This window comes from Macaca fascicularis, chromosome 17 (assembly GCF_037993035.2).
Source record: "Macaca fascicularis isolate 582-1 chromosome 17, T2T-MFA8v1.1".
NCBI lineage: Eukaryota > Metazoa > Chordata > Mammalia > Primates > Cercopithecidae > Macaca > Macaca fascicularis.
The window spans coordinates 14,701,888-14,715,102 of record NC_088391.1 but is presented as its reverse complement, the minus strand read 5'-3'; the positions used below and the strand labels follow the sequence as shown (position 1 = coordinate 14,715,102).

The 13,215-nt window shown below is 33.9% G+C and overlaps 1 protein-coding gene across 6 annotated transcripts in view; it reads right to left on the bottom strand.

Moving 5' to 3' along the window:
• NBEA (neurobeachin) overlaps nucleotides 1-13,215 on the bottom strand; it is a 741,630-nt gene that overhangs the window by 590,095 nt on the left and 138,320 nt on the right. The gene's annotated exons all lie outside the window — the stretch shown is intronic.

The following is a 13,215-nucleotide window of genomic DNA, read 5'->3' as shown; positions in this document are numbered from 1 at the left end:
CATGGGAAAAAATGAAAGAAATAGTATAATAATACCTCTTATAAATTAGCATATTTATTTCTCCAGAGCTTTTTGGCCTTTATTGATAAAGAATACAACAACAGTCTTGGCCCACAAATACCTGAGAATATTTATTAACTATGTGTAAACATAACTAATTTGTTTATAATAAAAATATATATATTTCTATTTCATTAAAATTTAAATATGAATTTTGACTTATTTTACTATAACTTTATCCATTTCAATTTGTATTTAACTTTTTTAATAACTAATGTTGATAACTCATGTAATGTGATCCATAAAGTTTCATTATATTTCAGGTACTTATATTATTTAGAACTCAATATATCATAAAGATACACCTAATTCATAACTAAAATGATTAAGAGTGAATATATAAACCTAAGTTCTGTTCAAAGGTAGCTCTCTGAAGACATAAACTGGCTATTCAATTTGGTCTTTACTGAAAAAACTAAGTACCACAACTAGATTGGCTTTTTAAATAACCATCTTTTTATTAAGAAGACTGGAAATACCTTCCATAAAAAGTAAAGATTCCCCCTAAAATCTAATACGTCCTCCCCTTATAAAAGAATGTTGCAAAGTAATTGATTAAGTAGATTAAGTCCCAAATCAGATTTACAGTATCAATAAGGGGGAAAAAATCTTTGGACATTTTCAAAAGGTTTCATCTTTTAAGCCAACTTTAGGACTGAATTACAGTGAAATATTTTAAAAGATGATTACAATTATGTAAAATATTTAATATTATATTTCTATAGTATTTCTCTCACTACATAACTCCTCCTAAATGAGAGTGACCACAGCAGAAATAATTGATTTCATTGTATGTTAATCAATTCAAGTCCACACCCAAGACAATTTCGCATCCAAGATAATTTTCGGTGACACAAAAAAAACTCACAGTAAGTTGTAAGAGCTAATTTCCTTCATAGTTCAACATTAGAAGGGGCAAACCCATATGTTTCTAACTCCAGGTACATTTAGCAGTCACTTTTAGACAACGCCCTCATGAAGATGTGATCTCAGAGAAGACCAATGCCTACACAGGCAGTGAATGCAGTATGAAATAAGGAAAACTGTGAAATGTAACACAGTAAAATACAAGGACAGATGGATACATAAGATAGTACACGAAATCACTAAGTCTGCCCCTAGCCGTGAAATCTCTTCTCAGTAATTTCTACCTTTTCCTTCATCCTGATAAAAAGGCAAGGCAGCCTTATAAGTTGAATTGCTACCACTGTCATGGATATTTAAGAGCATTCCTTTGAGGCTCTATTAAAAGTCAGGTTATTACTCATGTCTTCCTTTGTCTTGTCAGAGATTTTTAATTTTATGTTGTATACCGTATCTTATTTCTGACAAATATAGTTTTAAAAAAGTATAAAAAAGTGCTTGAAACATGTCAATTTATCTTCTGAAGAAAACAAAATGTTAAAATTTTCATATGTAAACAAATTCATTCTAAATCTCTTATATTACTATATATTAGTATACAGTATGTAACAAAATTTATATAGTTTGAGAGCAGAACGACTTTTTATTATAAGCTCCTTTCATATATTTACTAAAAGCATTCAAAGGTAAAAGAAATAACTTTCACAGTCTAATAGTACTGCAGTTTAACCCCAACTAACATGCCGCCCCTTACAGTGCACTAAATGTCATAGTCCCTTTATGAAAATGTCCTGGGCATTTTACAAATGACAGCCACCACTATAGTAAATATGGATAGAAGAATGCTTTAGAAATTTAATAATGTAACTTCCTAACCCCTAAGGAGAACTTAAGTTCTAAATTGGAAAGAAAAATTAGAAACAGGTCATAATTACACACGGATGATCTTAACTATTTATGCATACTCTAATGCCCTTCAAGGTCAAAACATGCCACAGCAAGAAAGCCAAATGCCCAGACCTTTATCTTGGTGCTGGCTCCACTTTCACCTAAGCCCCAGCCTATTTAACAGAAACAGGATTAACATACACTAGAAGTGCTGGAATTTGCAAATGCAAGAAAATAAAGATAAACAGCTGACTACACAAAGTTGAAACAATTCTTTAATACTTAGGCTTTATACAGGCCAGGAATTTTCTATTCTTTTAATAGTTAATTTTATTTTTTAAATGGTCATACAATGAAATTTCTTTCTCTCTCTCTTTTTTTTTTTTTGTGTACCATTTTGAGAATGTTAAATAAATACATAGATTTGTATAACTACCACCACAATCAAAATATAGCCCAGTTCCATCACACCAAAAAATTCACTTGTGCTATCACTTTTCAGCTTTATAGCCGCACCTTCTCAATACCCATAAGCTCTAGTACTTATCCCTTTTCTCTATCACTATATATTTTTACTTTTCAAGAATGTGCCACAGATGGAATCACACAGTCTGTAACCTTCTGAGTCTCCCTTTGTAAGCTCAGCATATTGCCTCTGAGAGGCATCCAAGTAAGTACATATATCGAGTCCATTCTTTTTAGTTGATGAGTAGTATTCCATTGTATTAATGGATGTTCCACAGTTTGTATACCCATTCATTTGTAAAGGCATTTGGGTTGTGGAATAGCAATTGTGAATAAGGCTACTATAAACATTCATATAAAGGCTTTTATGTGAACATGATTTTCATTCATTTCTCATAAATAAATGCCCAGGAGTAGAAAGGCTAAACTATACAGTAAGTGTAAGTTTAACTTTATAATAAACTGCCAAACTATATTTCAGACTGGCTGACCCATTTGGCAATCTCATCAGTAATAGGTTCTAGTTGTTTTGCACACCTTCACCAGTATTTATCTCAATAGCTATTTTTTATTCTACTAGGTATATAATGGTATCTCATAGTTTTAATTTACATTTCTCTGTTGGTTAACGATGTTGAACATCTTTTCATGAACTATTTTCACATCCTTATATTCTCTTTGGTAAAGTGTCTATTCTTTTGTCCACTTTTAAAAACTGAATTGTAGTCTTACTGTTAAGGATTGAAAGTCCTTTATTTATTCTTGACATAAATCCTTTGTCAAATAAGCAATTTGCTGTTATCTTCCTTCAGCCTGTACCGTGTATTTTCATTGCATCTTTAGCATAGCAGAAGTTTTCAACTTAGACAAAGTCAAAATGAAATGTATCCTTTTTTTTTAGTGAATTATGCTTTTGTCATCACAACTAAGAAAGCTTTGCCTACCCTAAGTCCCATAAATTTCCTCATATGTTTCCCATAAAAGTTTTACAGTTTCATGTTTTATATTTAGACTTAGTTTTTTGAGTTAAGTTTCATATAAATTGTGAGGTTTAGGTCAAGGCTCATTTGTCTGGCATGAGATTATCCTTCCTCCATTAGACTACTTTTGCACCTTTGCCAAAAATTAATTGTCCATATATATGTGGGACTATTTCTGGACTCTATTCTGTTCCACTGATTTATGTGTTTGCTAATACTACACTGTCTTCATTATTACAGCTTAAAAGTCAGTCTTAAAGTCAGGTAAGTATAATTCTTCCAACTTTATTCTTTTCCAAAACTGTTTTAACTATTCCAGTTGCTCTGTCATTCAACATAAATTTTAGACTCATCTTGTCTATATTAATGAACATATTCACCTGGGATTTTAATTGTTACTGTGTTACATGTATCTACCAATTTAATGACATCTTTATATACTGAGTCCATGAATATGACATAGCCCTAAACTTATTTAGATCTTTGATTGCTGTCATCAGCAATTTGTAGTTTTCAGCACACACATCCTATACATGTTTCATGAAATTTGTATCTCGGTATTTAAAATTTTTGAGGCTACAGTTAATGGCATTTTTAAATGTGGTTTCACATTGTACACTGTTAATATAAAGAAATATAAGTCATTTTTGTATGAGAACCATGTGTCTTGTGACACTAGTGTGCTAAACATGGCTTACTAGTGCTAGAATTTATGTGTAAGTCATGTTCTTGAGAATTTTTACATAGACAATCATGTCTTCTGTGAAAGCAGATAATTCTATTTTTTCCTTTATAATCTGTATGACTTTCTTTTTCTTACCTTATTGTAGCAGCTACAACTTCTAATTTGGATTAGATCCATGTACGCACAACTCAGGGCTGCATTTCATTAAAAACTTTTATAGGGTTACTTTCTCATGTTCTTCCCTTTCCATGATATCTCTGATAGAAATTCTCAGTTCTGGGGCTCTGCTTTTCAGTTCTCCTGTCTGGGGCTTTAGTTTCTCTGCTCTGCAATGTACTTCTACAAGCCTGTTCACACCCAAGGCCACTGGCAGAAAAGCAGAGAGATTAAAAAGAAAAGGGTGTTTGTCCCACCCTATTAGGACTCAAGCTCTACTGATCAAAGAAAAGCCTCCCTCAGAGTTTTGGCTTCTATAGGCTTCCATTGGTGATAAGACTACATGAGGGCTGGGTCATGACAGAACAAGGTGAAGAAAAGATAAATTAACCAGGCACTCTGTACTAGAACTAGAGGATTTCTCCCAGAGTTGTCTCTCACTACACCCTGGTGCACAATTTCAGGTTTTCAATTTAATTCATGTTGGGGAAAAATGAAGGGGCAAAAAGTATAGTGAACTCACTTCCAGTTCAAAGGCATTGTGAATTCTGCTCTTATTCCCCACTCTACCTGCTATTATTCACTTTTCAGAGCTCTGAAATAGTGGCTGCATGAATTCTGTCCATGTAAGGTGTTATTCTTGCATTGAGTAGGAGAAACAGGGTAGGGTGTGCTCACTCCACCTTAACCAGAATTGGAACTGAATTTTTTGTTTTCTGACTGACTTAAATGAAACTCTAAGCTAAGATGACTCAAAAAATCCTTCTGAGTCCCCACATTTAGATCTCAACATACTAACTGGACAAACTTATTCAATATGCCCAGATATTGGCATACAGCATCACATCGGTTAAAGTCAGGTTTAATACTGCTATGTCATCACATCTCTAATAGTCGTCAAATCCTTTCACACCAAAAACCTGTAATTCTAACCAAGAACCATTGCAACCCACTAATTTTACCAGCTAAGAAACCAAGTATGCTAGAGACGATGTTTGTTATTAATAATTCCTATGTCATATGCCTACTTCTTGTGTATACAGAAGACATTTCCTAACCCCATTATAGTTAATTATGTGATTAAATCAACTACATGTTATCAGAAATCTCTTGTGGGTTACAACAATAAAAAACCTATGCATAATTCTCTAGTACCACTCCTCGCCTCCTATGATGAATACTGGCTACTCTGAAATATGATGGTGAAACCCAAAACCTTAGATTGCTGACGAAACTATATTTGATCACAGGAACACTACATAAACCTTCACTGTATAAAGCCACTAAGGTTTCATGGCTAATTTGATATCATATAACCTACATTGACTAATACAACCAGATTTAAAAAAAAAAAAAAAAAAAAAAAAGGTTGTATACTACTATGTATTTCAGAGTCCCTACCAGCCTAATATCTAATTTTTATTTATCTTTCTTATCAAGTACTCCAGTAAACTTGACTTGAACTATACTGGAAAAGCCAACATTTTACTAAGTTCTACTAAAAACATCACCTTGCATTTTCCTAAAAAGAAGCTATCTGGGATGCCTCCAGACCATATAGTTTGACAAATCCACATGGCTATGACTAACTATGGAAGCTGGATTATATTACAATAGCTCAACGACCATAAAAACTGGCAGGCTGTCATCACAGAACCAGAAAACTGAAAGGACTTATCACTTTCTTAAACAACATCTGTCCAAAGTCCCTATATTGAGTTTTCCTAATGATATTAAACCTGTTACCTTTCTTTTGAAGTATGGAATTATTTAGGGTACATTAATGGAGATTCAAAAGGACAAACAATATCCAATTGCTTACTACAGTTTTCTCCTTAATCTCATAGCAGCTTGCTTGCCTCATAGATTGCATTCAGTTTATGGCTGCAATAATATTGGAAGATTTTTCAGCCTCCATAATAGATTCCTGTCTGACATTAACTATGGTAGGTGATACCTCAGTACCTATCCAAAGTACCAAAATACTGCACCTTTCTAATGCCTGGAAGATAAAAACTCTTCTTCCTCCCTGTGTTACATTACTACTGGTGCCCCATACCAACCCCTTTATTCCAAACTCCAGCTATAGAAAACTTGACCACTTGATGAAAACCAACATCATTTAACAAACCTACTTCAAAATCTTCACCTTACCTCTAATGTAAATCAATTATAGTCTACAAGATTCTCTGGCTATACCATTTGTTCATACATCAGGTAACAAAAAGTTTTATTTTGCTTCTGAATATTCTGTCCATGTGTCTAAAATTGTGTAAAGCTGATTCTCTCTCTAGAGCATATATCCGTTCCTTTCATAAATGTCGACTTTTGGGCTGTAATGTTGATAGATGCCATGACTTCTTTTATGGTTCTGAAGCTGTTCATGATTTTACACAATCATATAATAAGAATTCCTTGCCTACTATTGAAAAAAAATCTCCCTGGCATATTATTTTAATGCTACTTTATGACTTACATCATTTACAACTTCCTTCTGCCGTAACTATCATAAAATTCATTGCTGACCAAAAGCTGTATGATGATGTTAATAGTGGCTCATGCTTCAGCCAAAGCTGTAGTCCCTACCACTTCCAAATTCATCCTTTCAATTTTGTGCTGACTGGACTTCTCCAGAGTGTACTCTAAAATTTCCTTACATAAGATAAGGTACCAACTTTAAGGGAAATATTTTTAATATAAATATTTTAATTTTTAAATATAGTTTTAGGCATGAAATCTCTTCCTAGATCAATATCTTGAAGTATTTTCCCTATACTTTTTCCTAGTAGTTTATTGTTTCAGCACAAATATTTAATGGTTAAGACCTCAAAAGTACAGACAACTATAATAAAAATAGACAAATGAGACTATATAAAACTAAAAAGCTTCTATGCAGCAAAGAAAACAATCAAAAGAGTGAAGAGACAATTTGCTGAACAGGAGAAAATACCTGCTAACTATTCATCCTACAAGGGACTAATATCCAGCATATACAAGGAACTCAAACAACACAACAATAAAAAAAAAAACCCCATTAAAAAGTGGGGTAAGGACATGAATATACATCTCTCAAAAGAAGACACAGAAATTGTCAACAGGTGTATGCAAAATTATTCAACATGACTAAGCATAAGAGGAATGCAAATCTAAACCACAATGAGGCATCGACTTACCCCAGTTAGAATGGCTATTATAAATAGAACAAAAACAACAGATGCTGGTGAGGATGTGAAGAAAAGGGAACTTTTGCACACTATAAATTAATACAACCACTATGGAAAAGAGTTTGGAGATGTTTCAAAGAGTTAAAATAGAACTACCATTAAACCCAGCAATCCTGCTACTGGGTATTTATCCAAAGGAAAGGAAATCTGTATATCAAAGTGATACATGCACTTACATGTTTATCACAGCACTATTCACAAAAGCAAAGCTATGAAATCAACCTAAGTTTCCATCAACAGGCAAATGGCTAAAGAAAATTTGGCATATATGCACAACAGAGTACTATTCAGCCATGAAAAGAAACGAACTCATGTCATTTTCAGAAACACAGATGGAGGTGGAGGTCATGATGTTAAGTGAAATAAGTCAGGAACAGAAAGATACCACACATTCTCACTCATATGTTGGAGCTAAAGGAATTGATCACATGGAGGTAGAGAGTAGAAAGACAGATACAAAGTATGGGAAGGGTATGTGGGTGGGAGGGAGAATAAACAAAGGTTGGTTAGTGGGTACAAACGTACAGTTAGATGGTTGGTAAAAGTTTTCATGTTTAATAGCAGTGTAGAGTGACTATAGTTTGCAACAATGTAGTGTACATTTCAAAGTAGCTGGAAGAGAGGGCTTAAAATGTTACCAAAACGGAAATGATAAATACTCAAGGTGATGGTAATGACCAAATACCCTGACTTGGCCATTACACATTCTATGAATGTAACGAATATTCACATACACCTATAAATTTGGCAAAGTGTTTTTATCAACAAAATAAATTTTGAAGAAAAGAAAAAAATATGCTTAAAAACAAGATTCACTATTTTATACTCCACAAATTGTTGTTAGATGATATAAAAAAACTTCTCCTGTTCTTTGCACGTGAATTGGCACAAAAAGTAAAAAATAAAAAAAGTTATGCAAACAAACATTGTTAACATCCTCCAAATTGTTTTCTCAAATGCCTCACACATACTATCATTCCTGCCATATTTGCTACTTGCAAAATGGAGGTAAGCATTTAAAAAAAAAAAAAAGCTTGCCCATCTTGAGAGTTATTAATAAATATTTAGATTGAATTTGTTTCTATGAAAAAAAGTTCAAAAAATAATATACGTATTTTATGAAGATAGTTAAATAAATCCATTAACAAAAGCTGTCATATAATATTTAACACCCAGATTCAGAGTACCTTGCCCATTAATAAAGACATTGCAAAGGAATTGTCTCAAGGAGATCAACTTCAACAATATTTTCACCACAAATACCACAGAAAATGCCAAGATAGAATTCAAAAATAATAGCTAGGCTTTGTACAAAAATTAGGCTCTAATAGGCAGATACTCGTAACCCTGATGAGATACACAGCCACCAGAAAAATAGGAATCCTACTACTCCTCCGTGAATTACTGAGGGCGAGGCACGTGAAACTTCCCTCTAGGCCTTCCAGCAGCAAGCCATACTACAAAACATTTATGTATACATATTTCATTCGATGTTTTAAATCATAAAGTAATTGTGTTAAGGCAAACTTTTTAGAGGTATAAAAAGCCCTACTGATAAACTTGGGATGATGAATGCCAGCATCTTTGGTCTGACATTGGATCCTCATTAAAGTTCCACCAAGACTTGCTGGAAGGGATCATACCTGGTCCTCTTCACTACTGCATAAGATACCAAAGGTACCAAGTCCTGTATCCCATTTCCAACTATAAAAATATTTGGCAGCAAATAAATGTATGTGTCTCATACCTGACTTCCACATTGATTTCACAGGAACCAATTAGTGTAAACTTTTTACCCTGTGCTTCCTAATAGTACTCATCTACTAGAACTCCTTATGTTCCTAAACCTATTTAAGTCTGGTCTTCAACTATGTTAAGGATGTGCTACCTAGTGTACTTGGCTGAGTTACAAGGGGTACATGCCAAATACCCAAACTGCTGAGTCAGCTTTACCACCCCAAAGGACAATATATGCCCTCCTCTCCCTGGCAAAAATATTTTCTTCTTCCAACCGAGCATTATCGTGACCTGCCCTCCAATTTCAGCTTGGACTTCCTGATAAAGAATATCTAGAAATTACATAATTAAAGGCAGAGGTTTTGCTCATAACCTCTTTGTCAGAGGAGATATCAACCTTCTTTTTCTATCAGATAAGTAAGATCCCACTCAAGTCCCTGACTACTATCCTCAATAAAGTTATGTCAAAATGATCCTGCAAAGGACTTCCATGTTTCTAAATGCTGGATCTATTAATAGGCACCCATAGGCCACCAAAGGAGAGATCCTCAATGATACCAATTGAAATAATATGTATGACAGTTGTACTAGGAGGGACAAAAGTTACCTGCATGATCTAGATATGGAAGTAAACAATTTTTAAAATTTTATATGGTACCTGACCCCTATACTCTCTTGAGAAAATAATTTGAAGGTGCCATCTCAGCATCAGGCAACGATTGAAAAGGGAGAATTGTGTTGTTCTAAAAACTACACAGTGGAGAAAGAAACAAGCATCTGTACCCATAGTTTAGAAATGGGTAATATTACTATTATAATGATCTACTACTACCATTTCTTTAGTATGGGTACCCATACTATAGAAAATTTATCATTCAAGCCATGCAGTATGTCTTGACTCTTCCTGTAGAAAAAGTATAAAACGACCATGAATTAAGTGAAAATAAATAGTTGCAAAAGGGCTCCCATCCCATGAGAGAAGTAAAATTTTAGGGAAAGTTTTGGAATAGGTTAATAGTGAGGGACCTAACCTACTTTCTAGATAAAATATAACAAACATGATGGACTATTTTCTATTATTTCTATGTAGCTTAATAAATGATTTTATTCTAACCAGCAAATGAGGAATATGTGCTTTCTTAGGTAAAAAGATACCATCCATGCATTCTATCTGGGACAAAATAGCCACATTTTTATTAGTATACTATCCACACATTTATTAGTAGTATACTAAGAAAAAAATTGCCAGACTACAGCAGACCAAAACTTGAGACCTATATTCTTTACCACTGAGTTTTAAATAAAATACTTTCTCTTTAAAGCTTACATTGTTGGATTCTGGTTTATTGAATGAATATGTATGTTTCTATCTTTTAACAGTTAATGGTATCTCCAGGTTATATAACCTGTTACTTTATATTAACAGTTGTTTTATGGTTCTATTCCCATTCTCTTGTTTTCTGTATTTTTGTAACCATTACATTTTTAATTTTTACTTTCTCCAGTAAATCCAAAAGAAGGCACATATACTATTTTTAATTCAATGAGAAGTTATCAGAAGGAATTAGAAAAGCATTCTTTCCCACACCTGATTTTGTAACAGAATATTCTACAATGCCTGGCAAAAATATAGACTTTGGCCATCTTCTCTAAATTCTGATAGTATTGTCTTGACGTCAGTCTTATGGTATTCTGCTATTTCATACAGGATCATTTTGCACCCTAATTTTTACCAAAATTTTCTTCTAAATTCCTACTAGTAGGTTTTTTTGTTTGTTTGTTTGTTTGTTTTGTTTTGTTTTGTTTTTAAGACAGAATCTCGCTCTGTCACCAGGCTGGAGTGCAGTAGTGCGATCTCGGCTCACTGCAACCTCCGCCTCCCGGGTTCAAACAAACCTCCTGCCTCAGCCTTCCGAGTAGCTAGGACTACAGGCATGTGCCACCACACCTGGCTAATTTTTACATTTTTAGTAGAGAGGGGGTTTCACCATGTTGGCCAGGATGCTCTTGATCTCTTGACCTCGTGATCTGCCCACCTTGGCCTCCCAAAGTTTTATAAGTCTGCTTGCCTCAAGTCTTCAGGATATCGGTTTCCTTCCTGTGCACCATAATACTTTTTCATAAGTCCCATGGGAGATTGTATTATTATTCCCAATTATTGACTTTTCCATCTCAATAATAAGATTATAAATGCTTGCCTATGGCCAAAAGACTTACATTCCACTCCCACTTCCAGGACATATATTTTACAACCAAATCCCCTCACTAAATTTGGGCTTGGTTGGTCATTCTTTGGCTAGTAGATTGAATATGACATTCATCTCATTTGACCAGAAGCTACAAGAGCAATTATACTGTTTGACTGAGATTCTTGCACTTCTTTGACACAGGAAAAACATATTCCATATCACAGCTAATCTTTCAATCTAGGACCCAGAATGAGAAGACACAGGGAACACAGCACAACCAGTTATGAACAATTAACTTCTGTTGTTTTACAAGGCTACCAGATTTTGAGGCTGTTTGTTACCATAGCTATAATTAGTAAATGCTGGATAATATAAGTTCTATACTGATAGGTTTCTCTGTGCTGATTATTAAACAAGATCTGTACAACCAGGGGATTGGCCAACAAATAATTGGTCATTTGGTATACAGATTGCCTATGGTTCTTCTTACTGTCCACTTGCATGACAGCAGACACTCCATCTCTGTTCTGAAGCTGAAAGCTGGATTTAAGCGCACAGAAACCTTCCCCTTTATTTAGCAGGTAGTAAGACTCCAAGACACCTTAAATGAGGTATTCTGTTAAATCCCCTCCCTAATTTACTGACATTATAAATCCAAGAACTGCAGAAAACCATGTTCCCAACCATACACTGTTGCTGAGGCTGTCCCTATTTGTAGCACCTTTTATTCATAAATACATGTTCTAGAATGTCCCTGCTAGCATTTTCCACTCTTTGTCCTTATTGCTATATATAGGAATTTGGGTTTGGAAAAACTATCAAGAAATGTGACTAGAAGAGAGAAGTAAGCATGACCAAATCAGATGCTGACTTTGTTCTGAGGCAACAGGAAACCAATGAATGACCACAGATGTAAATAATTAGATTCGTATTTTAGAAAGATAACTCTTCTAGCCATTGAAAATTACTGGAAAAGGGCAACAGCAATTACTGGATATATACTAGCTGAAGTAATTAATAATGGGAACCTAAACTAAGGCAGTAGCAATATGGATGGAGAGGAAAGGGTAGCTTTGTGAGGTATTTAAGGAATAATATCAATAGCTTATCATGATAGATTGTATGTGACAGATATAGGAACAGCTAATATTTTAATTATTCAAAGGGAGGAAAGTAACTGATGAGTTCTCTTGGGGTTCTAATTTAAGAGACTACCTGGAGACAATGTTCCTCAGTAACATTAGAAAATCAAAAGCAATAGAAATTGGGTAGAGAAGAAGTTTATGAATTTTTATGTGAGTCATGTTAAGTTTGAGATATTTTCCACATGGAAATATGGCACCAATGGTTTATGTGTATAAGCCTAAATTGAAGGCAAGCTGGAGATAAAGCACTGGAAGTTACCAGCCTAGGTAACAAGACTGTGAACTTAAAAATTTGAGTAGAATTAGAAATAAAAACCAATAAAATTATAATACTAAATTAACTAGAATCTCTTTAGTATGCTTTACTAAATCTTTTCTTGAAAATTTCATTCATTACATGTTATGGTCATCACATCTCACCCCTGGATGGAAAAAGAAGAGGGTTTAAACACTTGTGACAATCAGCATTATAGCTACATTCTGTTGAAAGTATTCTGGGTTTCTGAGGATGAATTATGGCATGTGGCAATATTCTTTATAAAGGCAAATAATATTCATTTTAATTTTAGAACTGATACCATTATACCTGCATGCATGACTGTCATAAAATCAAAATAAATGAAGGAAGGTAATGTAAGACAGTTAAAAGAAATGAAATCTATGGCATGAGTAAAATAACAATATTCCTGTTAGAAGATAATAAGAGTGAAAAATTAAAGAAAACAGAAAGTGGAAATGCAAACTAGAAGAACATTAAGGCAACAAATTTACTGAAGATGTGTCCACGGTCACCAGAATTTCTGCAAAGAATAATTTGTAGTT